The 26,110-nt window shown below is 42.5% G+C and overlaps 1 protein-coding gene across 10 annotated transcripts in view; it reads right to left on the bottom strand.

Annotated features, from left to right (window-relative positions):
• The window catches only part of LOC119128122 (tudor domain-containing protein 5-like), a 112,925-nt gene that overhangs the window by 32,525 nt on the left and 54,290 nt on the right, over positions 1 to 26,110 (bottom strand). For 8 of the 10 annotated variants that reach the window (XR_005098935.1, XR_005098936.1, XR_005098937.1 and 5 more), the window contains exons 4-8: positions 10,738 to 10,791; positions 6,347 to 6,429; positions 5,995 to 6,197; positions 5,146 to 5,239; positions 2,403 to 2,536 (exon numbers count right to left, since the gene is read on the bottom strand). The gene's annotated coding sequence lies outside the window, so the exon portion shown is untranslated. The remainder of the gene's footprint in view (positions 1 to 2,402; positions 2,537 to 5,145; positions 5,240 to 5,994; positions 6,198 to 6,346; positions 6,430 to 10,737; positions 10,792 to 26,110) is intronic. The other 2 variants (XM_037260297.1, XM_037260296.1) reach the window with 2 other exon arrangements.

The raw sequence follows: 26,110 nt of genomic DNA, 5'->3' as shown, positions 1-26,110 counted from the left end.
CTTGCCTTCATGCCTGAGGCTTGATTTGTTTTGGGTTCATGTTCTTCGTCCAATTTCCTCCTAAATACGAGCGCATGAAAAAAATACGGCAATGTGGCCTGAAGAGCACGGCCAGGTCAGCTTGGCTAACACGGCTAAACATATGCAGAAAAGTAAAAAAAAAACGGAGGAATATTGACTTTGTCCTCTGAGTGGAGACAAGGGGAAACCTGAATAACATACCAAGTAGTGAATTACTGTCAACATTGAGGACAATACTGCATTATAATCAAATAACAGAGTCGTTTGTGACCTACAACATTCAAATACGCAAGTGGATGAAAGCATTCATTAGCAAAAGAGTGGCTTTGCCTTTCCAAGCCACTTCCTGGAACTCCGTCCAATAAAGTCAATGTGGTATGGAGATAATAATGTTCAGAGGCACGATGCTAAGACATTGTTTGCTAGCAGAAGCGGGACAGCTGTGTTTAATTAATAACAAGTCTAAAGCACGCCTCCCGTATAGCAAAGGGCTAACGTTAGCTTGCAGAGCATGGCTAATGTTAGCTTGCAGAGCGTAGCTAAAGTGTGGTATGGAGATAATAATGCTAAGAGAAACTATGCTCAGACATTGTTTGCTAGCAGAGGCGGGACAGCTGTGTTTAATTAATAGCAAGTCCGAAGCAGGGCTAATGTTAGCTTGCAAAGCGTAGCTAAAGTTGGCCTCGCGTAACCTCCTTGTGCTACTTTGAACAAGCGAGCGACGGAGGATTCCAGTCGCTGAAAACAATGACTAAACACAAACCACATTCAGCAAAGCTCGAGGCTTGTTCCATATGATCATCAAGTGGAAAGTTCATGCTGGAGTCCATTTGCGTGCTGCAGTTTTCGAGCCAATCACCATTTTGGGAAATTGTAGTTGACTAACTTCCAATCCATGTAACACGAGTGCAGGGTCATGACTCTCTGCAGTACTATAATTAAACAAAAACAAAAAAAATACTAGAAGCGGGATGGCTTTGCAATAACGTAGCGACACTTCTATCAATTGTGTGCTGATTGTGAGTAGCAATGTGCCAAGTGGCCTTTTTAAAAAAAACATGGGAAGAGCACTTCAAATACTTCAAAACAAATAAATTCACACACAAAAAAAAACAATTGACTGAGCACATGACCTCTTCTGCTGCCTACACTGCTCTTCTCACTAGGAACACCGGGGAACTATTTTGAAAAAGAAAAAAAAATTCTGATTACAACTAAAATTGGGATGCTGATTCCAAAAAATATTTCTCAGCAGGTGAGCAGCTAGCTAAGAAAGACTCGGTGACAATCGAAGCTCCCTTCGACCTTCGCTGGTATGTTTTGCTTGAAAAGGACACGGCTTGAGGCGGTTGTATGTCATCTTCAGAAACCGTGTCCGATTCCAGTTCGTTTTGACGTCAGTGGTAACAAAAAGTTATCTCCAGGCAATTCATATTGGAACAGCTCCTTCGAGATGACGCGCAGGAGAAATGGTAGACATATTGACATCAAATGACCAGGTTGTCATGGCGGTGAGGAGGCGGTGGCGGCGTTGGCGTGTGGGAACATGTTGATTCAAACGTGTCATATGAGCAAACACATCAGTATGGACAGGCTGTTTGCGCGCACACGTGTGTCATACGAAGCCGCGCCAACGTGACCGTCGAGTACTTTTGCAAGGAAAGCAGCCAGGATGAGAACAAACACCATTTTGTGTATGTGTGCGCGAAACCATTTCAACCCGGCTCATGGGGCCAATGCACCGACTCGGAGCGAAGAAGCGGCGTGATGGATTCGCAGGCACGCCGCATTTATCTCTATTACTTCCTGCTATGCTCGCCATCGAAATTCTACAGGCGGAAGCCGGGGGATTTTGCAGCGGGACGCTGGCGTCAGATGTTCAATGCTTTCTCTAACTTGGTTATCCTTTCAAGGCGAAAAAGAAGGGAGGGTGGGAGTTGCTCTTCGAACCTGCTTCTTAAAAAAAAAAAAAAAAACGCACACCGGCAAGATGTTTGCAAATCTGCTGATGCAAGTCTGTTGCAATTTAAACCCCGCCTGCTTCAATAATAACTCGAGGTGACACACTCTTGTACAACTTGAGTCATTTTTCGTGGGAGGAATTGTAATCGTTGCGGATTGGATATAAATCCACGTGTGTACGTTGATTTGCAATTCGCCGGCTTCAAACTCACATACTTTAAAGACAGCCAAGTCAAAAAAGATGTCTGATACGAAAATAGCAATTTTGTTTTGCCATTCAATGTTCTATTAGGAGTTTGAGATTTTATCTGCATATTTTATAATTCTAATTGTTTATAGTTTGGTATCAACATTCGTTGGAATATATTGTAAATAGTCATGAAAGAGCCCTTTCAAGTTTCCAAACAAACAACACTTACCCGAGATGGTTGCACCAGCTGGTGTTTTGACACGGGCACGTGGACGTCTTGGCCGGGTGACCTCTGAACCCCCGTGACCTGACCGGGGTCGTCTGATGACTCTCCTTGGGAGCCACAAGGAGGAGGAGGCAAAGCTGTTTAGGAGAGAAAGGTCAAGTTAACTACAGGAATGAATAAGATGATGATAATAATGGAGGATAATTCATTGAAAATCTATCTATCTATCTATCTATCTATCTATCTATCTATCTATCTATCTATCTATCTATCTATCTATCTATCTATCTATCTATCTATCTATCTATCTATCTATCTATCTATCTATCTATCTATATGCATATATATATATAAATCTATATGCATATATCTATATAAATATATATGTATATATCTATATAAATATATATGCATATATCTATATAAATATGTATGCATCTATCTATATAAACATATATGCATATATCTATATAAATAGATACATGCGTATATACAGAGAAACAAATCATCCATCCATTTTCTCATTGTTCATCAAGGCAGACGTGGAACCATGCTGCCACATATGAAAATGATTTTCCCTTTTATAATGTACAAACGGTGGGCCTTCGGGCAAAACAATCCTGGACAGGAGGTGGTGAGCAATACGGAAAAAAAAAAAACCAACAAGAAGGGAGATAAGGTTGGACAAGGCAGACCACGCAATGGCCACAGGAGAGATGACAGATAACCGTTGCGTGCGCTGTGTTTTGTGTGCGTGTGCGTGTGGAGATAAGGAGGGAAAGATAAAGTGTTCTGACAGCATCGCACATTCATTGCGGCGGCTGACATAAGTGGCACAAGCGGTACGAAAATGAGATGAAGTGGGCGGCGCTGAACACATCTGACACCTGTTGCCACGGAACAAGCGACTCAAAAACAAGTGCGTGCGTGTCGGCGTGCGTGCGTGCGCGGGATCTGTCATTAGCATAAATGCATCAGATGAAGTTAAACGCTTTCCAGATTGCTTCCCCCGTCCGCTTCAAACTCCTCACGGAGAACCGGGTTGAGATGTGACGGTCGTCATGGAAACGGGAGGCTGCGACAGTGACAGGCGGGTGGCAAACAACAAGTGGCAAGCGCCATTTCCAACCGCCGCGCTACCACGGGTTTTGCAATACGGTGTCGACGCGCAATTGATTGGATAAGCACAAGTGTTAGAAGAAGCGCAGTCCCGTGGCTGCACGGGGTCAATTTAAACTCCACGTAATCTGGTTACTGATGATTAGATTAACCGGCTTGACAAGAGGGAACCTGTGAGACATCTATTTTAACCTCTGGTGTCAAAAGGCAAAAAGTCTGGATGGCTCAATTTAGGCATCCCTTGATGCTGCGCGTTCCAAAGTTTCTGAGTTGAGGACCCGTTTTAGCCATTTATTGATCCGGAGAAACACTTAGACGCATACAAAGTATGTCCTAGCCTAGCTTAGCCTATCCCATGCTATCCTATGCTATTTTATACTATGCTATCTTATGCTATACTAGCCTATGCTACGCTATCCTATGCTATACTATGCTGTTATGTTATGCTATGCTATCCTATGCTATGCTATTTTATACTATGCTATCTTATGATATACTAGCCTATGCTATGCTATACTATGCTAAGTTGTCAAAACTCAAAAAAGTCAAAGTCTGCTTTATTGTCAATTTCTTCACGTCAAGACACAAAGAGATCGAAATTACGTTCCCACTATCCCACGGTGACAAGACATAGTACACAATATACATACAAGTAAACAACACAAAAAGTAAAAACAAGAAGGCACAAACAATGAATAAATAAGAGTGATGAATAAATAATAAATAAATAACAATAAATAAGAGGAGCAAAAATGGAGCTGTTATGTTATGTTGTTATGTTATGTTATGCTATGCTATGCTATGCTATGTTATGCTATCCTATGTTATGCTATCCTACCCTACCTTTGCCACATTGCAAACACGTCAGCGTGTTGATGTGCGGACTCGTGCGCACGCCGTACTTTGTTTTTGGAGCTACGTCATATGGCTTGAAAATTTTCTTTGCCCATGGCCTCTGCAACTTTGGGGGAAATTAGATTTATTTTCGTACGCATGTGTTTATCAAAGATAAACAGAGATGTGAGGAAATAAACAGAAAAAGAAACAATTTGGTCCTCGGGGAGGGTGAACACCTGCTTTCATTAGTTTTTTTTTTGAAGGGGAAGGTGCTGTGTGATCAACACTTTCAAGTTCTACTGGTGCCCACAAAAGTACGAGAGCCCATTCTTGCACTTTGTTGCTCCTTTATCACCAGGAGTCTTTAACTGCTTTGTAGACTTACTAAAGATAGTTTAAAAAAAAAAATCATTGCAGCGTGTTTCTGATGTGTTAACGCGACTTAGCATCACTTGGCTGCACACACACACACACACACATGGAAAGCAAGCTGTTCCTATTTCTTCACAGGATTGCAAGCAAACTGTTTTGGTTGTGAAACTTCCACCGGGACACAAATGTCCCTCTTTCCTTGCTCTGCCCTCCCCACCCCAACATTAACCCATTGATCGGGAACTAAGCGTTCCCATTAATTGGTTGGATCAGGTCGATTGCCAGTGCACACAGAGTCATCAACTTGTGACTTAGAGCAAGACAATCCAGGTGTCATTTATATTCTTGTTTCAAGTGGCAATCAAAATAGCGCAGACAACTTAACGTGTCGGCAGTTGAAAAGTACCTAAGTTCTCACCCTTTGCACGTTTTCAGCACCAGCCGACCCCCGCCCCCTCCTCTCCTGTGGCGTGCAAACTTCTGGGGAACCAATTTCATGGAAGGTTTGCTTCCTAATGTTTGAAACAGACAAAATATAAAAGTTAAAACAAACATTTCGATTCGATGCAAGGGTTAGATATGATCGAGATACCAAACGTGATGATTGAATTAAGTGACACGCAATTGAACTCTGGGATTGTTTGATGTTTCTCTGGGGTGACGCAAGTAGAATGCGGCAAACAAGATTTATAAGCGAGCAAAAGGTTTCCCATGACCCAGCGGCGTATTCCGTAGCAACCTCAGTTGAGATGTGTGATACTCGTGTTTAAGTCCACAAGCATCCACTTGAGGAAAAAAAAAAAAAATCAATTTTGAACACTTTTCTCTGGGAATTCAACTGATGTTGACCAGAGTGGCGCTAATCTCCAGTTCATCCCTGCGGCGTTGGACGGGGCCAGCCTGCCTTTATGACCCCTGCCTCGGACACAAAAGGCTCTTTGGGAAAGAATCTTCTCACTATATTGGAAGCATACAAATGGAGAATAAGATTTGGAGAAAATAAGAACATTCAGGGCACGACTTAACGGGTCTCGTCCTGCTCGCCATTCACTCGATAATTGGCAATCATTATTGACTGATAAAGAAGAGTGGTTGGTATGCACGCGCCCACACTCACTCACTCACTCACTCACTCACTCACTCACTCACTCACTCACTCACTCACTCACTCACTCACTCACTCACTCACTCACTCACTCACTCACTCACTCACTCACTGGCCATACTGTGTAATTAGTCAGTGTGATTTGCGCAATGTGAGCTCCACCTTTCATTTCCCCCACGACCGCTTTAATCCATCACGTCGTGCGTGTGCGTGGCGGTGTGCGTGCGTGAGAGGGTGACGTGGGGCAGAACGTGAGGCGGCGGCGGCGGCGGCGACGCGCAGGAAATTGAGCCGAGCCGGCGCTCTCATTTGACGGCAGCATTAAGCAGCTTAGGAGTTCATAATCACGTTGTCCTCCTCGGCCCCTGAAAAGACGAGAAGGGAAGATGGAGACAGCATATGTCTATCAATCCCTCCCCCTCTTCCCCCCCACCCCTTTTGTCTCCTCTATCACGTATCCTTAAAATCAGCGACGGCAAGTCGCACATCATCTGGAATTTCTTTCTTGCCGCACCTTTGTAAAAACAAGCAGACGACAGCCGAGGCATCTCTGGCAGAAGGGAAGGAAGAGGTGTCAGACAGCATGTAATAGCCTCTCTGAAAACAAAGTAAAAATAAGAAAAGCACCGATCTGGAGAGCACCGGGGGGCAAGCAACAGCAGATTGATCAGCACGCCGGCCGTTACAGAGCAATCACTGCCATTCTTTTTTTTCGGGTTGCAACCGAATCTAAAAAATCAAATAAATGTGTGTATATATATATATATGTGTATATATATATATATATATATATATATACACACATACACATATATATACGTATATACACACATATATACATATACATATATATACACACATATATCTATATATATACACACATCTCTCTCTCTCTCTCTCTCTATATATATATATATATATATATACGTATATATATATGTGTATATATATATACACATATACACACACCACACACATACTATATACACACATATATATATATATATATATATATATATATATATATATATATATATATATATATATATATATATACGTATATATATAAACTTGGCCTGCAGCCTTTCAGCGACTAGATGACGCAATCAAAGCAGACATGAAGAAAAGGAGCAAAATGGAAAGGAGCTGGTTGAAACCATGGTGACATAATGGCACACAATACAAAAGCTTCCGCTTGCTTTTTTTTTTCCCTTTCTTTTTAAACATCCCACTAAATATGCCAATTTCCTGGCAATTGTAGTGCACAACCTTTGAGAAGCAGACTAAACTGGCAAGCCGGTAGCCTGTTCCTGTTGTCAGCGATGAAGATTTTTAAGAAAAATTAAAAATACGAACGCCGCCTTTTATTTTTTTGGAGTCAGCCCGACACAGTTTTGAGGCAGGTAAAGTGCACGGCGACAACAACACTTGTCAGCTTGCCGCGTTGACATAATTACAAGCGATGTTTTGTTGTGGAGTCACGGCGGCATGATGGCATATGAAAGGAACCGACAAGATATAACATTGTCTTCTTTTAGGCAGGTTTTATTTTTGCTTCCTCTTCCCCTTTCACTTTGAGTTGATGCCAAAGTTTTCAGTTACTTTGACAAAGTTCTTATTGTGAGTATTACGTCATAAAAACTCAACAAAAAAATACCGTTTAAAAACATTTGCTCAATTAGGCCATCAACAAATTAGAGGGAAAATAATGGGGAAAATCATTTTGATTTCTAATTTTGAAATAATAATAAAATCATTTTAAAAATCTGAAATTTAAAACTAACTGCCAGCAGTGAAAACAACAAAGATCCAATTCAAGTTAGTTTGAATTAATTTGGGGAACAAGCATGTTGTTTTCAGTTTTTGTGTACTCGAATGACCTTGCTGCTTTCGGTCTAAAATGTTTCCGTAGCTTCATGTAGGTTTTGCTAGTGGCGCCTGAATTAGTGAAGACCTTTCTTGGTGGTACTTGGGATAAAAAGTTAAATGGCAACGAGAAAGTGGAATGAGGCTCCACTTGGCAGAAAATGAGCATCAGGGCGCATGTTGACATCTCGAGGACTTGCAAACTATTCGGGACTGAACACTCGCACGCACACACCGGCAATCTTCACCTTCCTGAGCTGATGTGGAATGTGCAGAAGACAAATAAAAAGAGAAACACATGAAAGAAGGTGAAAGGAAAAGGTGAGAGGTGGCGAGGAGCGAAAGCTCATTAAGTGAAGAAAAAGTCAGCGGCAGGAAGCATTTTGGAAGAGAGAATCCCAAATCAAAAGCCTGTCGTGGTGACCTTTTGGACGGCCTCCCTCGAGAGACGAACGCGGAGCCTCGGGGAGCAACGTAAACACGCACACACATATAAAAAGCCCTGCAGGACTTTTTTTCCCCCTTATCCTCATGTTTCTGTGACTATCACACTTTCACTGCTTCTGCCATCATAAAATTTTTTTTTATTATGGTCCTCACTTTTCAAGGACAATACGCGCCAAAAGTCCATTCGACCTTCTCGGCTCCACTATATTAAATAATAGTATCACTCAACGAGCTACACATTGATATCACACATATTTCCCACAATTTTTTTTGTATAGTGCATTCTAATCAGGAAAAAGTAGACTCCATATTCACGCATTTGACAAAAAACACCACGTCATTAAATACAATCAAAGTATTTTGTGATTCATAACTCTCCGTCTTCTGTTCGCTCAGCTCATCAGTACGGCACTAATATCAATTGTTCTACGCGGAGGATAAATAATAGATGATTGTTTGCCTGACTCTACGTGCGGTTTTTGCACAGCAAGAAAGATGTTAATTAGCATTAGCATGAGGGTAGTCGGGGTTGTTTTATAGACACACGGTTTTAGTCTCAGTTCCGAAACTAAAACAAGCAGCAATGGGTGTCAAGAGAGTGTCACTTCAAAAGCTTGAGGAAATAATCCAAAATAGGAAAAATGCTACGATGATGAGAATATACGCAAAATTAAAAATGCATCCCTGTGGTTGTAGATCAAACAGCTTTCAGGCTGCCAGCCTCGGCGTGTGGGGGAAAAAAAAAACCCCAGATCTTGTTATCTCGTGGTCCAAAAATAATCAGACTGGCTTTTTGTTTGAGAGGAAGGTGCACAGCGGGAAACAAAAAATAAAACAAAGGAGCACTTTGCCAGATCATAAGAGATCATTCACCACTTTGGAGGGATTTGTTTCATGTAAATATGCGGGCCACAAAACCGTGTGAAGACCGCCAGTCGAAAATGAAGTCACGTGACCTCGCTTTTCTTTGCTTCCGTATTTACGCACGAGGCAACCTCACTTTGACCAACATGGTAAGTTTCTAGAAAGATGTTTACCCCTCAAGCCACATTTGGGAATCCTCTGAGAGAAAAAAAAAAGCATCTTTGATTGTGGGCATAAAACGATATGGCAAACATGAGAATTTGCGGCGGGCTGAGGGAATGAAAAGGATTTGTGTCAGGATTATCCAATCTCGGCGTGATTATCCAGGAGGGGGAAAATGAACACGTAGCTGGGAGCAGGTAGCGAGCGCTGTGTGTGGGTGCAGCTTGCGCTTGTGTGGACTGATTGCGATAATTAGCATGAGAATTCAACCATCACCGCAACACTGCAGTGAGCTGGAAGAAGAGATCATATCAAAAGAACAATAATAATAATTAAAGCTGTCAGCAGCCACCTTGATTTTTTTTTTTTTTAAGAGGCAAATCCTTGAAATGGATTTTACACGCAAGTTGTAATTTGCAACTTGGTTTCAGCAAAAACGGTTTCGGACTAAAAAGTGGAGAAAATGTGCGTGTAGTGTAAACAAATGTAAAACAGAATAGTGACTTTGGCATTAAATTGTTTTTTTTACAATAAAACTGTCAACATATATTTCTAACTATTAAATGTGCCACAAAAACATTCTGGTACTTTTATATTGATTGTTAGCGTTTTTTTTTTTTTTTTTATATAATAACCTAAACACCTATGCTAATATCCGTTAGCCTGGCTATGGTGTTTTGCATTATATGTTAGCATTAAGCTGGCGGACATCGCAAGACAAAATTGTCACATTTAGGCCTCTGTGGCATAGTTAATGTGACTCAAGATTATTTTAGTTTATATTTCAGCAAAAAAGAAGAAAGTTTGACAAAAAAATGTTTGCTTTAGTTTCGCGGTGACCTTTGAACTTGCCAAGGCCTTGCTTTTCCTATCAATTCTTTATGGACTTTGACCAGTTCAAACCAGTTAAGACCAAGTTTGCTGCATATACTGACATTTGTTAGGCTATGCCACTCCTCTGTGTGGGCGTGGCTAAAACAGGACATTCACAAGAAATCATTTTGGACATCTTCAGTTGTCAATGTTAGCATAGCAGACATTTAACATAAAGATCCAGAACTTTAAAAAATCATGTTTGGTTGAAAATTTTGGTGATTTAACAAACAAAGTTGCATTCTTTTTTATTTTATTTGTCAGCCTTGACAGATACACGTACACTGGGCCTCTTCTTTTTTTGAGAGACTAAAACCAGCCCCTAAGGACTATTTTAAAATGTGCATTTAAAAATGTCTGTGTATTTTGAGACGTTTAAAATGAATTTAGGGAAAAATATTTTTTAAAAAAACATGTTTTAAAAAAAAAAAAAACATTTCACATTGTTGTTATCATGGCTGGGCCTGGAAAAGGCTCAAGTTTAAAACAAGCTAAGAGCAAAAAAAAAACCATTTTCAGCCTTACTATTGATGTGAATTTAGTTCTGATTGTAATTGATGCATTCATCTTCCTTCACAATTTATTTTTGAAAGGCCTTCCAATTTTGCTTCTCGGGAATCCATTAGAAGACAGGAAGCAGTTGTTAAGCTCTTGTGTTGTAAAGAAAACAGGTGGATTCTGAGAAGAACTCACCTGCTTCACTTCTCGCCAGCGTCGAGGGTTGCAACGTCGCATCTGCTCTGCCACCTGCGCGTGGAAGGAAGCAAGAAAGGAGACAAAAAAGGACAACCACAGAGAAAGTAAATATGATCGAAAAGGGGATAAAAGGAGAACAAAATGGAACAAACTGATAAAAAGCACAAGCATAATGAGGACACAAAAATGACCACAAAAAAAAGATTATTTGCAACACGTAATTAAATGGAGGCATTCACAAAAGAGTCGGCTTTTGTGAAAGCGTCGCGGCCAGATAATAGGAGACATTTTTATTAATTCCCATGGGTCTCTTTTAGGCACTTGGTATTCAGGGATGTCGTTATCCAAAATCTACAAAAGCTCTTATCAGCTGCCCTAATGTGTGTGTGTGTGTGTAAGAAAGAGACAAGCAATCTCTGCTCCACATTGTGAAGCTCCTCTATCCAGTTTTTGGAGATGAAGCTAAATGATGCACAAGAAGAGAGGAACAAAAAGGCATTCGAATACCACGTTTCACCCAAAGTGACCTTCAGCCTCATGCTAGCTATCAAAATGTGCTCTTAGAAATTAGCCACCCCCTCCCTCTTTCCCTCCCTTCCTCCCACTCCTCCCCCTTGAGATGTTCAATGTCAGAACATTCATTACAGGGCTCAATGGGGCACATCTCTTTCATTTAGGGCTCCATAACGTGTCGCACCGGGGTTTCGTCATTATCTGAAAGGACACCGTCGCGACAGTGTTTGGATTTGGGGAGGAAGTGGTCTACCCGCTAAGGCTTTTCCTGTCATCCCCAGAGAAAATTAGATTTACACAAGACTTACGCAGCTTCAGGTCCTTCACGTAAAAGTCTTTGGAATTATCCACGATGAATACATTGTGCTCTCAGGAGATTGTGAACGGCGCAAAAACACACGCATTCAAGGTGACGGATACTACGGTATAAAAAGTGAGGATGGCGACGCCCAATCACAACTAACCTGGGAACCATCCGGTCCATATTAGCCTAATTTCTCGTGAATAGTACACCTACTTAAATAATTTTAACATCAATTCCACACAGTCACTAGAGTACACAAATAGCTAATGACACGCCCTTATGTGCTCGTTATAAGCGGCGCAATTGGTTAGCGGCTGATGCTAGCCGGCTAATGCGGCTAACTGAGACAAAACCAACAATCATTCAATGTTGAACAGAGGCTGAGATGTACCGAAGTCAAATTCCTTGTTTGGCATGGCCAATAAAATTCTTGAAAAAATTCTTGAGCTACGTAAGAAGTGGAAATTAAATGTCCGCAACAATAGCGGACGACTTGCTATTTTATATAATTTTCATGACATTATATATCATGTTTGAATATAAGTATGTTTTTTTGTGTTGTTTACAAATTCTAAGTAGAGGTAAACATCAAAAATACTTTCACACTCTCCGTTCCACTTCAAATCTAGACAGCGTACAGGAGAGTTTTCCCCAAAATAAAAAGCGAGTTGCAGACAAAAGTAATAAAAAGGCCCAGTCAATAGCCGGCCCAACTATTTGTCTTTGTGGAACTGATATGTCCTCCCTCGGTTCGGACGTATGAAAGCCCGCAAGCGATGGCGGCTTTATTGAAACTCTGCAGACTTTGGCCTCAGTTGTCACTCCGTAAAGGGCTGCAATAAAGGAGCCCCGATATTAGAGTGCAGGGGGGGGATAGCTGACATTGATCAATAACGTTCATATGGGCTGCGAGACGATTTACTGCGACGGCAAATATAGCGCATGGGGTGGATGTGATTCGGACATTTTTTTTTTCCGACATTTTAAAATATTTGGGTGTGCATTTTCGAAAGCAAAAGGTTCATTGTGAAAAATAGTTTTGGCGACAAAGTGTAAATAAATGATCGTGGCGGAGCCAATGCTGAGATGTTTGCCGTCTGTGTGGCCTCTCAGGAGCTTTGTGTTGCAAACCTCTTACTGGGAGCTTTTAACCAGAACAAGGTGCAAATGGAGGGCCCCTTGTTTGGGCAAATGGGAAGAGGGGGGGGGGGGTCTTTTGTGCCTTAAAAGCACGAGGAGCTGTTCCAAGTGCTCCACCGCAGGAAATACTTTTTTTACATGTTGGGGAAGGGGGAAAAAAAAAATCTCCAAACTCAAGGAGTTCATCTACTGATTGTCATCAGTTCAAGTTCAAGGCCGTTTAGAAATTCAAATTGTTTGTTTTGTTTTTTATGCACAGAGAAGCTTTGCGATGGGAAATGAAGGAGAATGTCATTGTCATGTCATGATGTTTCGATTAGAGACAGTTTTAAATTTTGGGGGAATTTTCACTCAATAACACATTTTTTTATTTATTTATTGCATTTAATTTTAAATTAATCATCTGGTTATTGGACTATAATCAGCATCGATTAGAGACAGTTTAAAAAAAATTTGAATTTTCACTCAACACATTACAGTTAAATGTTTAATTTTTTTAATTTATTGCATTTAATTTTAAATTAATCATCTGGTTACTGGACTATAATCAGCATCAAAAGTCTATAGAGGTGAGTCCCTAGTTTCAACCAGCTTGTGTCATCACGTCGTCTTTTTTTTTTTAAATGTGTGTTCCGACAAAGCGTTCTGACACCGGGAAGAACATTTGGCTCAAGAATGCCATGACAGTCCAGAGAATCCAGATTCCAGACACAATGTTTTTCTTTTCCGGCTTCCCATTTGTGTCGGTAAACATAGACTAGTCCAGCGCAACTTTTCGGACTCCTTTCTCAGTCCATGTTTATTTTCTTCCGAGGTCGGGAAATTGAGATGGGCAAACGCTGACGGTTGCCCTTGTTGCGAGCCGTTAGAACAAAGTGGACGACACGAGGAGGAGGACTAGCAGACAGCAAGCGGATGATGAATAATGGAAGAGTGATGCCCCGTGACCTCGCCACCTCTTTTTTTTTTTGTCTGATCAGAATTCTAACAGCAAGTCGGCACGGCGACAGTCGGGCTTCTCCCATTGTGTCGACGGGGGCCACTCGCCGTGACAGGCGTCGCTGGAAGGGGGGGGACGGCGCATCTTGGAATGAACCATCACATGACCTTGGCTTTGCTTCTTATGAAAAAAAAAATGCACATGCTAATGGGAAATTGTAAAAAATGTATAAGGTGTCCATGTCCTGTTATAACATTCTCCCGTAATGCGATTTTACGTCCCACAGCCATCAGCCATTTGATATGACACATCTTTCCCGCACGGCAACATCCCTCAGATTGCGCAATAATAGCCTTAGTGAGACCCTCAGAATTCCGAGGGCAGGCCTGGCTATGAATGCTCATGCGGCGCTGCATTATTTGCGAGGGAAGGGGAAAAAAAGGTGCTCTTTGCCTGCCCTTTTCTCTCTGATGCCGAGCATGAATGTTGGATGCGACGGCGGTGCTCGGCAGACTGTCCGCTATTTGATTGGCTCCGCCCCCCTGAGCTGCTTCCTTCAAAAGTCTCATGGGGGCTTTAAAGGGGGGATTGAGCGTGGCGGGAAAAGACACGTTGAGGATCTCGTGGCTGAAACACCGATGCTTGTTCTATTACCTGCGACGGGGGCAGGGGAGATCAAACAGGAAGTCACGGCGGGATAACAGGAAGCTCATGCTAACAGGCAAGTTAGGAGAAAAGAACGCTTGAATTGAATTCTACTGGAGTGCTGCATGTTGAGTGGTCTTGAGGTTTACCTAAGGTAATGGCCAGTTCATGGTCACTATAACAAAAAACAATTGAAATCGGAAAAAAATCGATTTTGATGAACAGAATCAAATTATTATCGTGTACCGAGATACATATCACGTGGATTTAATTAATGAGATGTACAACAGATCTTAATCGGTTCGACGCTGCTGATGAGATGTTGTTATTACATTTAATTAGCATAGATAGTTTCTGCTTTGGAGAGAATATTAGTACTACCGAATCAAAGCGTTACATTTTAACGTTGTTTTTAAAATATTCATGTGTTTAAAAAGGCTGGTTAATTAATCACAAAAACTAATTAAGCCTTTTAAAAAAAAATGCATTTTAATCAAAGTCTGCATTCTAAAACGACGCAGAACTTTTGCCAGCACACGATGTCCCGGCACATCAATTACACTGACGCAAACGCCAAAATGGTGGAATCGGATAAAACCGCCTGGCTCGGATTGATGGGAAGCAAATTTCATTTCAATGATCTGATGGAAGCCTTGATAAAAGCCTACTTGGGGCCAAATTGAGCAGAAATGCACTTCAACCCTCTGGTAGCATCAATATGAAAACTAATACCATACGACTCGTTGCACAGAACATTTCATGCCGACGTCACAAAAGCAACTAAAAAAAACTATACATACGCACACATTGATCGACTAATGAGCCAAGCTGTACTCTGAGGGGAAGCGTTCACCCTAATGTGCCACACTGACCGAATCAAAGTGCAGAATATCGGATCCCCCTTAACACCAAACTGTTTGATTTGGACCGGTGGTCATTTATTTCATCTGCACTCCACCGAGTCTAATTGAATCAACTGCGATGTCACTGGTTCGAATCTCTCACCTCGGGTTCCTTCCAGCCCGACAATCTACAAACGTGTTCTGGCTCTTTTAATGGCGGCCCTTCATGTCCAACGTGGGCGATTGCAAGCGCGCGGCCCCAGCACGGGGGGCGACGCCATATCAGGCCACACTTTTCAAAGAAACCTTTCTCACACCATCAGCCCTCTTAAGCTTTCATAGCCGTGTCGCTTTTCGGCGGGCTTTTAGCTCACGCCGATGGCCGAGGCGCCGCTTTGCATAGATGAGCCAGATGCTTTTTGCTGGAACCAGACGGGAGTGTTGGAAAAGCGAAAGTTGTCGCAGGGGTGTCGCATCTGCATTCAGAGAGAGCAGAAGCGACACTTTTATTTTTTTCGTGGCCCATGTCGTAGTCTCGGTTACACTCGGACGGCCGTTATGCCTATCAACCATATTTACTTATTATCAGAATTTTTGATTATTATTTATTTTACTCTACTTTTTATTTTATTTTTTTATTTTAATTATATTTTACTCTACTTTTTATTTCATTCTTTTTATTTTAATGGCTTTTTTTTATTGTCGCTGTGAAGCGGAATCGACAACCGACAAGAGTTACGTACCAAGAGTTACGCAATTAACAAAACCATGAGCTGACTAAGGAGTTTAATAAACAGAAACATCCAGGCTCTCGAATTTGGGATGAGATGATGCCACGTGGAACCAACAAATTGTACGTCCTATGCTAGTACGCGCTACGCTAAAACCCATGCTAAGCTAGTGGGGTCTGCGAGCTGCAGTAAAGCAATAACACTTTGTTAGCTAAAGCTAATTTCTGGCGACACTGTAATGTGGTTACATAATCTTCCAGCCGTTTTCCTTTTTTTGCGCCGAAAAACCGTGTCCGCCGAGCCCAGTCGTGTCCCTGATGTTTAAAGCTGTTCCCCCGTCTTCCACCGCAAAGTGCTGACGTTAATGTCAAAAACGTGTTCTTGGGGCCGCGGAGAGCCCGCTAACAAGGCAGCTACGAAAAAAAAAGAGAAGCTGGCTGTTGGCCCACAACCGAGGGCTAAGTGTCTTCTGTCGGTTCACGACGAGGTTACGAAGTGCGGGCCACCCGGAGGAGCAGGTCGTGCTGACGTCCATTTTAGGGTTTCTGTCACACCTTCACTAACGCTTCCCCTGCACTCAACTCAATCCGACGTGTGCTAAGTCAAATTTAGAGGCAGGGCAGCCTCTTATGAATAAATGAGACGGAGGCAAAGAAAATGTGTGTGAGCTGGTTTCTTGTGGTGACGCACAACACAAAATATTTAACAGAAAGAGAATTACACCTTGTATATTTAACACAGCCACTAAGCTTAGCATATCAGGACATTAGACAAATGCTAATGCTAAATAGCATCTACTTTCTTTATCCTCTGCGAGGAACGACTCATATTAGTGCTGCACTGATGAGCTGAGAGGACTTGTGACATCTCACTGAACAGTAGTTTATACCGCCCCCAGGTGGCCGAGGCAGGCACACCAGAAAGAGCCACACATTAGATGCAGTGTAAAAAAAACAAAAGACATCAGAATGTTATTTTTCCTCATTAAAATAAACTACAACATCAAAATGTAACAATTTATAACAAAATAAACTACAATAGTGTCCGATAATCGCTACTACAATTAACGCGAACATCTGTCTAGCTAGCTGACAACAATTCAAAACATCCTGGCTTGGCCTTGCTAACTCCTGACCCAAATGCACTGACACGAGCATCAGTAGCCGGCCAACCGAGACTCAGACGGGCCGCCCGCCGTTTTTACGGGTTGCGGGGGCAGACGTCCAGCTGGGTCTTGCTCTTCGGAAGATATGAAGCAGCAACAAGAGGAAGGAAACCACCAGAAGAGGATTATGGAGTCATGTGATGCCCCCTTCTCATTATTTCAAAATGAATATTGACGGCTAACAATTACTAAGAGATCAATCAGAGCGGCCTTTAATGACTTACACAGTCTGCTTAATTCCATCACTGACAACAACAACAACGCAAAACGTGACTTTCCCAAAACCTTCTCTGACTTTCCAGAGGCTTCAGAAAATCTTCCTGTCCTGCGCAAAAACGGTCAACACGAAAAACTCCCGAAAAGTATCCGAAATGATTTTTTCTCTCCAATTTGTTTCCCGAAGGCTATCCAAAGTGGCAGCCCTGTCTTGTCGACAAAAGTTCTTTTATTTTTTTCTCATTTACCTCGCACAGTGATCTTTTATTGGCATCTGTCTGGCATCAAAGTCTCGGTCCACAAAGGGATGTCCAGTCCCTCTCACTTGGCAATGACCTCAAACCCAAGCGGAATCAATGAAGCCTTCCCTCATCAAGCTCTTCTCAAAGGTGAAAGAAGAGGAGCTATCTAGGGACTTGGCCCTCGCTTGTCGTGCTTATTGACTAAATTCTTTCTTTATTTTATTTTTTTTATTTCACTATGACCGGCTGTCCGTTTTCATTTGAGCGGGCTTTATACGAAAATAACAAGCGACGAGAGGGAAGAGCGGGAACGGAGACAGATAAGCAGACTTGTGGGAGGAAGAGATTAGGTGCATGATAAACAATGACAAAAGCTCTAGAAAAAAAAAAAAGAAAAAAAAAGATGGAGACAAGTGACACAAAAGGAACGCGTGGAGGATATATTTAACGCATCTCGCCGTCTTTGGCTTCCATAGAAATATTGTGGAAAGCTAGAGATGCTAGATTACTTTTCCTCAGAAGTTATCAGGAAAATGGAGAAGAAGCCATTTCTTTTGACTCAAGCTCTGACATCATTTTGACAGCCTTGTCTGACTCCTCCGTCTTTAATAATAACCGGCGCCGCATGGGGTATATTTTGGAGGCGCTCTCTCGGTAAAAAATACAGTCGGACGCGTTTATCCAACGTGCGACCGGTGGGCGGGGCGGATCTGAGGCGTGCGCGGAGCTTTGAACGAAGTGGAGCGCTCCGGGCGCAGCTGTTCGGCATGACAACCAGGGAGACAGTCTGGACACTTGTTACTTCATTATTTAGGATGGCACATCATCCAGATCGCTCCCCCTCCCACTGGAGCGTGCGCACAATGAAATATTGCTAAATTGTCTTTTTTTCGAATGGGGACAGCAGATGGAGTCATGCTCACACACACGCATATACGCTGGTGTCAAATCTGAGGCGCCCGGGCCAGATTCGGGCCACCTCGGCGACAGTGTAGGAACGCTATTAATTTTGGCATGCATCTACTTCCACGTAATAATAATAATCTTTCCAATTTTAATATATTACAAAAATTCATGCCTCGCAGGCTATTACTTTTTTTCATTTCAAAATTCATTGTTTTCCCCCCAAAATCAATATTTTCAAAGAAATATTCCGCATTTATTACAAATGAAATATTTAACCAAACGGATTCAGATTGTTGCCATTTGAAATTCAATTCAATTTTTTTGAAAAAAAAAAGTTTGATGAATCAAAATTCAACAATTTCATCACTAAAAAAACTCCACCAAAAAAAATCCCATTCAACAAAACCCTTGGTGATGATTTTCAATATAACAACAATAAAAACTTAACATCTCTTGCCACACATACGGTCCTAACTTTTTTTTTTTTTGGTTTTGTTGCAAGTCTACAATTTCGACTCGATGTGTTGCTTCATCGCTCAAAACTTTCTGGGGTGTAAATAGCAGCCAAAGTTCCCAGAGTAGTAAACTTTTCATTGTTTACATTCCTCCACTCCGTCTCCTCCGTGGCAACCTTAATACTGTCAGCCAGGGAATAATTAACACCAAGGAATTTATGGGAGTCCAGTAAGTGTAAAAAAAAAAAAAAAAGTGTGCAAACATTAGAAAAAGGGATTTTCTTTTCCCCACCCGCCCAAATTTGGCCGACAGGAGCGAGTCTGGTTCACTCAAGTCTACAGTTAATAATTCAGGTTTTTATCCCCGCTTCTCTGCTGTCGAGCTTTTAGCTACGGGCGCCACAGGAAGTGTTGCGTTGTACTAACTTCTCTGAACAGGAACGTCGTTGAAGGGCATGCGGCTATTCTGACTCACTTCATGCTGTGTTTATTTTTAAGTTGGCCTTAAGTAGACTGTAAAAAAAACACAACTTGCATTTTTTGGGGGCTGAAATAGTTTTGGAAATACGGAAATATGATTTCTTGATATTAAGGGCAACGATGCTAGCGCAACAAAGTGAGCGAGTTCAAAACAATTTGCTGAGTTGTGTTTACGAAATTTGAAGTTTGGGTCAGTTAGGTCAACTGTTATTTTTTTTGTCGAAAAGACGGGAAAGGAAAAATTCATATGAGCAAAACTTTAAATATTTGGTTGATTGCCCAACTAAAAACTTTGCATTCACCCATATTTATTTTGTTTTTATAGACGCAAGGGGAACGGCACAAATTTTTGTAGTTCTCACAAACGTTCAAGGGAGGTCACTAGTGTTCTTCTCACAGTTTTTTTTTTGTTTTTTTTTGAATCAGGAGTCCTACAGAAGTCATCATTATTTTTGCTCAACTTTTTTTTAGCGGACAAGTTCAAAATCGCCCGTCTTTTTGTTTCGGACAAAAAAAAAACATCCTGGGCTCCAGGCCACACTGCCGTTGACGTAAGACAAATAATAACTTTGACCCTTCCGAGTGTCCTCATTGGGTATTCTCCGCATATTTTCCTTTCCTGGCCCCGAATGTCACTCGCTACGGGAAAAAAAACAAACCAGGACAGGAATAGTCACCGAGGTCCCGATCGATAAATGTAGAGATAGACTAAGGAGGCTAAAGAAGGATCAGAGAGGGGAATTTGGGAAGATAACTGCTGGAGAGCATCACAGCTCAGCAATCATCCCCCGAACATGACAGCTTGTAGACCCCGGCAATTATTTAGCACGGACAAATCAATAGAGCTGCCTCTAAAAAAGATAACCATCGGCAGCGGCGCTATCTGGAACGCACGCTCGCCTCAAAACACAAATATCCAAAACAAAACACATTTGCCAGCCATCATGTTGAAGAGCGCCAGGCACCTGAACAAAGACGCTTCCAGAAAAGGCCAGAGCAACAAGCTAACGGTGAAGTGGATTTGCTTAGGAATGTCACACTTGAATGGAACGGGAACAATATAGAAAAAGAGGGCCGTGAATGAAGCAGGCCGCACAATGGGAAGCGCGTCGGAGGTAAATGAGGGTCTCGGAAGCCCGAGCGACGCGACGCCATCTTGTTGAAAGCACGCCGCGTGAAATGCGCGCTTGGTCAATTCCTCAACTCACTGCGCCACAGAGTTCGCTTTGGATATTGGCTAATATGACGTGCTAAACGGTGTGTCATCACTGTGCGGCCATCTTGGGATTTCAAGATGTTCTTGGGAAGTTGTCTTGGAGTCAGAGATGACATTTTGTTGTTGTGTTGACGTACGTTGAAATGAAGGAAAATAAATTTAGAGGAAAAGTCTAGTTACATTCATGACCCCCCCCAAAAAAAAAATATATATATATATCCTTAAAAACAATACATATTCAATATATATTTAAATTATATTGAAATTAACACAATCAACGGTTATTCATATTGTAAAGCCAAATAAAACAAAAACAAATATATATATATCCTTAAAAACAATACATATTCAATATATATTTGTATTATATTGACATTAACACAATCAACGGTTATTCATATCGTAAAGCCCAACAAAAGAAAAAAAATAACTCTGTCATTCTGTTTGTTTTACCGAAACACACCTTTGCTTAATATTTGTTCTTGCTTTGCATTTTTTGTAGATACTCGTACGCCTGAAGTCATATCAACTCGTCAAACTTCAAACAGCAGTTATTGTGTGCTTTGTAACGAACATTATTTGTGCTATTGTAAAACCAACGAGGTCATAAAATGGTTTGTCATTGTAATCCAGATGAGTTCATTGCTTGCGTTTGTTGAAAAATGTAATGGGAGGAAGACCTTGGAAAAAATCATCGCATTTGCAATATTGAGCAAGAAAAAAAAAGATAATTAAATTATTTTCATCATTTGTTCCTGTTGGTTTCAAACTATCAAAACGAAACGCATTAGCGTAGCATTTAACGTTAGCGAAGCCGTCCGAAGGCCGGCACCTTGACATCCCAGACATGAACGGTTTCGTCATCTCTTCCCGGGACGGCACCCCACCAGCCCGCCCCCCTCGGGGGGTGTTGTCGGTAATGAGCACCGCGCGCCATTACGGCATTACAGCGCAGGTGATTCATGAAAAGCTCCTGCGACAAGCCCTCGGGGGAAGCGTTTAGCAAGAAGAAAGCCCTTGTGGAAGCCGAGTGGAGGATTTGTAAGTGGATGCTCCTGACCGCCCCGCTTCCATTTAGCCTGGCCGGCACCCCGGCCAGCTTACCCTCATCTTGCTTCCGCCTCGCCTGAGCATCGATTGAGTTTTCTCGCGCTTGTCTTTGTGGCGTTATCTGCTTACGTTGCTGCGAGGGAACATTTTAGGCCGTTGTGGAGGTTAAAGACGGGTGGCTCAAGGGCAAAAAAAAACCTTTATGAGCTCTGCTGGGTGGCCTGAAGCGGTGCTTCCATATTGGCACATACAGCCACATTTATTTGACTTTATCTTCCCGCCCACTTTGCTCCTCCATTTATTCCGCTTCACGCCACATTAGGTCAGCTTCCCTGAACTCTCTTTGTTTCTATTTTTTTTTTTTTCTCATCCCGTGCGGCTGTGCTGCTGATGTACTATCTATCCTCCTCCCACCTGTGGTAGTCTCTTACTCGCACGTCTTGCGTTTGGTTCCTTTCCTGAAAAGGGGAAGCCCCAGACGAGGCGTAAAGTAGACCCAATCCTCTCAATTACATCTCTCACCTTCCTCTTCTTGCCTGTCAATCCGTTTCCTCTGCAGTTTGTCACCTCCTCCATTTCAACTCCTACTCTCCCCTATTTCTGATGCTTTTTAAATGCACTCCACATTTTGAAGAGAATAAATAGTGTGCAGCAGGAAGGATACCGTTACTGACAGACAGTCCATATTTTTTTTTTTTTTTTACTCAAGGCCAAAACAAGTCACAATGCTGCTATCAGCTTTTTTTTTTTTTTTTGTACACAAGCAGAGGATGTATTTTGTCAGCATAAAATTACATCCGTACTGAAACGGAACAGTCGGCCTAAATTAGTATGTGTCCACAGGGAACTGTATGGGCTCAAGAGGGGAACCCTGAGGGACTCCGCAAGTGTGAAATCTCTTTAAAACCTCTTTAAAAGCTGTTACATTCATCAATTCGCATGACGTTGTTCCAAGTTAAAGAGAGAAAAGATGCAAAGGAGAAACAATGGAAAAATAGGGCAGTCTAATTTGAGGATCCTGAAAATACACATTTCACGTGGGATCGAGGCAGCGGAGGGATGAGTTTTGCTACCCTGTAGGTAGTACGTCTGTTTCCTTCTATGAAACTAGGGCAAAATGTTGAAGGGCAACGGCCGAGATTCGAGTGGACAGATGGAATGAAGTGTTTGATCGGTGAGGAAAAGTGGGAGGACAGCAGTGGAAAGGTAGGACGGGTGAGGGATCAACAAAATCACACGCACATCTGCGATTCATTTGGAATGTTGCCAATCGGTGCAAAATGATTCGCAAAGCCCCCGTGGAAGTGCACACAGCAGACAAAACAGAAGGAAACGGATCTTTATTTATCCAGTAAGGTGGAATCATGTTTTTTTTGGATGTTAGGATAAAGTCCCAAAACTTGAGGGCAGATTCACAATACTACAAAAGCGAGGCTACACATCTGCAGTCGACGCCCACATATGAAGAAATGAGTCGCTCGGAGCAAGTCTGTTTTTTTTTCGAAATTAAACATCGCTCCTCGAAAACCTTCTCAGTGGTTTTCGGCTACCTGCCACACCTACAACTCAGCGTGACTGATCCGAGCGTCAGAAATGCGGACCCTCAAGAGGAAGAGCTGACACTCTCTCAGACGCGCATTTTGCCAGGAGCCAGCTGGTGCTGTCATGTCTGATGGGCTGGAACACAGACAGAAGACGGAGCACAGGCTGGATGGAGGTGTGCGTGGCGGTGGAAGGAGTGTTTGTTCACGTTGGGAAAACATTATTAGCAAGTGGAGGATGTGAACAGGAACGCTGGAGTATTGAGGACTGAGAAAATTGCATCAAGCCGTCACTTTAGTTCTGCTTCCAGCTCTTTGGACATCCACTGAGCAATTGACGCCATTATTAAAGAACTATTCAGAAGGCGAAATATTTTAGTCACAAGCAGCAAACAGTCTTCATGAGGCTTATTAGCTAGCATAAATAACAAGCTAGCACAAACTGATCTGAATTCACACCAAGCCAAACAAATAAGCACACTAGCACACGATACCGATACCAAGTGCCGATACCGCTAGCATTTCCCCTTAAAGAACTATGACAGATCATTTTCAATAAATTTCCTTAAAACTGATACCTTGAAATAAGGCTGGTATCAGTATCGATACTGATACATGGTATCGGTACTCACTAATTCCAATATATATACGTATATATATATATATATATATATATATTACACACACACACTTATATATCCTACAGTTGTTGGCAGACGGCTTGTTCTGATGCGTGTAAAATTCCAAAATATATTCCAAAAAATTAACTCAACTCGGGATTGGCTCCAGCTAAAGACAAGCAAAATTGTACGGAGGTAATAAAAATGTGGATCTTGCAAAATAAACAGGTGGCGCCGCGTGTTTGTGAACATGAGGCCGACGGAACCCAAATGTCAACATTGTCATTATCTCATCAACTCTCCCGCCAATTCGGACCAAAGCTCTCCCTCCACGTAAGCCGCTCGGCTATCGGCTCCGGCAAAGCTCAAGATGGAGGGATTTGGCCTCCCGCTTTTCCGCCGCGCCAGTTCATTACCTCCGCAAGGGCGCCGGGAGATATACGGCGTTGTCAAGGTGAAGGGTCAAGCTGTGATGGTATTAGCGCTTCGCTTTTGGTACGCCTGTGCCAGTTGACGCAACATCATTTGAATGTATTTGGAGCACATGTTTGCTTTCATCAAAATTGCATCAGGCAAGGTAGGACGATGTACGCTGAGGCTTGACGGAAAAAAAAAGAAAATTCCGCAGTGGTCACAGGTGCATTGGGAAGCGGCCGCGTTTCATTTATTTTTAAACGTCCCTGAATTGAGTTGCTTTTCGCCCATCTGCAAATTCCGACAAAAAAAGGCCACAATCTGTGCGGTTTTTTCCCTTCTTCGCCGTGCATAAAAACTCGACAAGTCATCATTTATACATCAATAATTCAATGTCGAAACCACTGCGAGACATAAAACCCAAATGCAACAAACAAGAGTGCCCTCGTCTGTGCTGCACAGCGCATCATTATTACAGCAAGCTGTAATTATCCCAAATATGGATATGGGGAAATTAAATATGACAAGATGGAGGCTACCAATCATCTCCGGCATTGTCTTCAAGTGATGAGCGCAGTCTATTCTTTCGCACCGCGTCACAACAATGTGCAAATGCACTCTTTTGAAATCTTCACGCCAGTGCAATCAATTTGGGGCAAAATTGTTTTGTATGCAAAAACAGAGCCGATTGGTTTATTTTGCCTTAAGTGACCCGGCATGGCCCTCAATTATGTTCTTCTTTCAGATGATTTGTCTTTTCAAGATTCGTCGCATATTGTTTGTTTAGCGCCACGACATTCTCGATTTTGTTGCTATCTGGAGATTGCGAAGGTGTACCTAATAATGTGGTCAGTGTACTGTACTTTGAATCGACTTGCCTACAGGGCATCATCTCCGGCGACAAAAGCGACAGATTGAAAGAAAATAGATGATTCACTCCCCCCCCCTCCAAGCAAATAGCCCTCATTCTGCGGCCTGATTGACGGTCGTCAAGGCAACCACTTCTTTTCCAAAGCCTAATAGCTTGTGTGGAACAAAAGGCGTCATAATTCTGTCAGGATTCCAAAAAGGCTCGCGGGGGGAAAATGGGCGGCCATCTTAATTGCGATTAGATGCCAGCTCCCTAGCGCCAGCGCATACCTGCCTGCGCGCCTCGCTCCTTCTTGTTTTAAACGACGGCGGCGACAAAAAGGCCAGGCGGACGCCCCGTAGTCAAAGCGTTTCATTGGCGGCCTCCCGCTGCTCGTCGCTTTCCACTTTCAAAACCATTTACATTTTCTGTCGGGGTAAGATTGTACACACTCTTTTTACAGTTGGATCCCATTTCCCTTTGCCTTCTTGCGGAACAAAGGGGGAAGTAATAATCAGAATAAAACGAGCGCTTGTAAAAAGCTTCGGTGCGTGATGACGACTTTAATGATTCTCCTTTTCCTGCGCCTACTTTTGCCGTGCGCTAATCCCGACATATGAGACGGTTCAGGTGGACAGAAGGCGGGAAAGGGCAGCTCTAATTAAGCAGGTGGATGAGGAGGGAGGGGGGCGGGGGGAGGAGGCGTATATTATTACAGCCGCTATCTTATCAGGTGGGGGAATAAATGCAAAGGAGACAATCGGAAGCTGCCCGTGTTCAGCTCCAGAAGCCCGACCGAGCAAGCGGGCGAAGAATGCCGAGGCCCTGATTACACCTCATTAGGAGTCCTGATTAAAGGCTTTTAATTAGTCGCACTTCAAGATGGAGGAAGACGGTGAGGGAGGAGCAAAAAGGTGGCACCAAATGGTCACTTTGGTAGCTACAGCAGAAAAACAAATGAGATTCAGAGGTTTGTTTTGAAATACATTGAAGATAATTATTTAGTTAGGCGGATATTTCGGTGGTGCGGCCACTTTAGAGTGCCTCGTTGTCTCGGCATGAAAACGTCTCGTGACGACTTGTTGGGATTGACTTGTCAT

Source organism: Syngnathus acus, chromosome 10 (genome assembly GCF_901709675.1).
Source record: "Syngnathus acus chromosome 10, fSynAcu1.2, whole genome shotgun sequence".
In the NCBI taxonomy this organism is placed as follows: Eukaryota; Metazoa; Chordata; class Actinopteri; order Syngnathiformes; family Syngnathidae; genus Syngnathus; species Syngnathus acus.
The sequence above is the reverse complement of the archived record's forward strand: the minus strand, read 5'-3'. Positions and strand labels throughout refer to the sequence as shown.